Source organism: Canis lupus, chromosome 23 (assembly GCF_003254725.2).
Source record: "Canis lupus dingo isolate Sandy chromosome 23, ASM325472v2, whole genome shotgun sequence".
NCBI lineage: Eukaryota > Metazoa > Chordata > Mammalia > Carnivora > Canidae > Canis > Canis lupus.
In genome coordinates, this window is record NC_064265.1 from 52,584,810 (window position 1) to 52,588,000 (window position 3,191).

Consider the following 3,191-nt stretch of genomic DNA (forward strand, 5'->3'; position numbering starts at 1 on the left):
CTAAAGGAAGCGAACATAAATCAATGCCACATTTGCTAACAGACAGCATTCCTCTGCTGACACACATCTGCGCGTCTCCTTGCACGCATGCATACACACACACACCCTGCATGAGCGCTTGGCCCACTCGGCTTCCCCATAATTTCACAAAAGAGTAACTCTAATGTTTTCTGCTTCGTAGGGAGCCGGTGGGCACGGATTGGATACCTACACCAGAAAAGACCCGCGAGGCGTAATCAAAGAAGGGAGGCCCCTGAACTGAACTCCCAGCAGGAGCAGGAGGGAGGCCTGGAGAGGTTACAGGTACTTTTTATCCGACCTCGCAGGAGAGCACCAACTTCCTGCTGCTAGAAATTTGTCTGCACATTTTTTCCTCATTCAGGCGGGGAGCTGGGGTCCAGGAGACACCGGGTTGATATGATAACTTGATTAAGGCCGGGACAGATGACATGGAGCACCAAGTCGGCTCAAAGGAATCTGTGCTCTCCTCTTTAACCTCTCCTTGGGAGCCTACAAATTATATCTATTAATGGATCAGCCCCCTGGCATCACACAAATACGGCGTCTGCTTAAATGTGTGTCAATCATTCACGGGGCCTTTGCGGGATTCCCACCACATTTTCAGTTCTGTTCCCCCTTTAAAAAAAAAAAGTTTAACCTGTTGGCTCTGTCCTGACAATGGCTCACAGCCTGCCTCCTCCTGCTGAAATCACTTTGGAGGGAGAAGTCGAGTTTGTCTGCCAAAGCGTTCAGAGAATCGTTTAAATGGGCCCGGGGCAGCTGGACCGTGTCCAGGGGAGGGGCCTGTAAGGAGGAAGGGTTTGGAAACCGTGTTCAATGAAGCATGGATGGAAAAACTGGGGATTAGCCTGGAGCAGAGAAAACACAGAGAGAACTGGAGATCTGAAGAAGTGCTTAGGGGAAGAAGGATGGGGGTTCTCGGGGGCCCCGAGAGAGCGCGGGAGAGACAGGCATTCACCAAGTGCCAGCAAAGTGCCTGGATGAGGAATGGGCCACGTGCTGGGGCCGCCCCGGCGGATGTGAGGGAATCTGTAGGGTGGCCACAGCTGCGGGAACCGTGGCTTCCCTCCCCAGGTCTGAGCCGGGAGACGGCCAGCCCCACTGAGAGGCCGGGAAGCCTCGCTCAGATCATGTGGGGCTTTAATTGAGAGTTAATTGAACAAGCAACGCAACGTAGAGATTTCCGAGTGCACGGCTCAGCGAGTTTTGACAAGTGGAGCCCCTGTAAGCACCACCCCAGTCAAGCTGTAGAACATTTCCCTCAACCCAGAGACTTCCCTCGTGCCCTCTTTGCAGGCAAACCCCCTGCTCCACCCCAGGCAAGCACCAGTTCCTATTTCTATCACTCTCAGTGAATTTGGTCTGTTCTAGAACTGCAATTAAATAAAAGCATCCAGTCTGTATTCTTTTGCATCTGGCTTCTTTCACTCAGCATGTTTTTAAGGTTCCTCCATGGCTCCTTCTTACTGCTGAGCAGTACTTTCTAGTAAGGATATGATGAATTTTGTTTGCCCATTCTCCTGCCGAGGAACATTTGGGTTGTTCCTGCCCCAAGGCTGTTATGACCACGGCTGCTGGGCCCAGCCTCGCAGCTTCATCACGGGGTAGCACACACATTCCAGACGCCACTCCGAGCAGGACTCTAAGCAAGAGAAGCCCGGGGTCATGAGAAGCGTGCTCTTGCTTGCAAGACAAGCAGGAGTTTCGGGACTTGGTTTCCGGGGGTCGTGTCCTCCCAGAAAAGCACAGGTTGTGTCCCCATTCCTCCCACTGGTGAGCAGGAGGCAGATAGACACCAGCTCCGACCTTGGCAGCCTGGGGCCCTTCAAGGGCAGGAACATCTATGTCAGCAACATGGGCAGTGGCCACCTTTCCAGTTACTCAAAACGTTTGGATTCACATCTACTAAGCTCCTACTCTATGCGAGGCCCCGTGCGTGTGCCGGGGTAAGAGAGGGATGACTTTGAATTTGATGAGCCTCTGACTTTGAAGTGCTCGTGGACTAAAAGGAGAAATAAAACGAGTAATAAAATATGAAACCGTAACTCAGTGTTCAACAGACACGGGTCAGCTGCTGTGGGAGGTGGCCAACGCGCTGCTCTGAGCACCGGGAGGGGAGCCCCCCGCTCCGGGAGGATGAGTCCCATCCAGAGAAGAGTACATCAGGCCAAGGGACAGATTTGGATTTGGACTTGAAACTGTTATTTGAGAATCCAGATCCGTTGCATCTCCTTGGGACACTGAATCCGTCCGTGCAGATGTTGCCATGTGTCCTCATGGCCTCCCTTCAGGTGGTCCTGAGGGTGACGTTGGCACTGAGGCTTTGAAGCTCACATCACAGACATCCAAACACAGATTATGAGTGCCGGATGGCCCTTTAGTGTCCGTTGTCCACTCTATCCCTGGGACAGATGGGGAAACTGAGACCCATGCTAAGAGAAGTTAGTTTCCCAATGTCCCAGGGCAAAAATGTGTTCCTTCTAGTACATTCATTCTTCTGCTGTATCGGTCTGCCATTTAAAAAATAAAATTCTTACTATATGACAGAGACTTCGTTATAATGCTGTTATCGGAAGGATAAGATTAGCACATTTCTATAGTCTCAGCAGGCGAATCTATCAGACTTTGCCTGTGAACAGCGGTTACATTTGGAGAAACATATTTTAATCCAAAAATTATCTAAACGGTGTAATAAAAACAGCCCACATTATGATACGGCCTTTGTGATTAGGGCACACTTATGTTCCGTGCAAGGTTGTTTTTTTTTTTTTTTTTAATTGTTAGGCTTTTGGTTTATTTTCATTCATTTCCCTATGCACAGATTTGACAACTGTTTGATTACAGAGTGCTGTATAAACTACATTATATTTTGCTTTTTTTTGCATAGAACAAAGCTTCCTTACTTTGGCCAAGCCACTCTGGCCTTTATAAACATTGATATATATTGCATTACCATAAGGAGGAAAAAAAGTTGTGAATATACTGATGCTCCATACTATCTTCCAAATGGTTATTAACAGATTTCTTTAAAAGAAAAAAAAAGACTTGAATTTGGATTTATGCAAATTTGGTGGAAATTCATTTAAAATTAATTTGCAAATTAGATGGAACAAAGCAATGTTCATGATTCTTGCTTTGTGATTTTTTAATAATGCTGAAAGTTGGGGGTA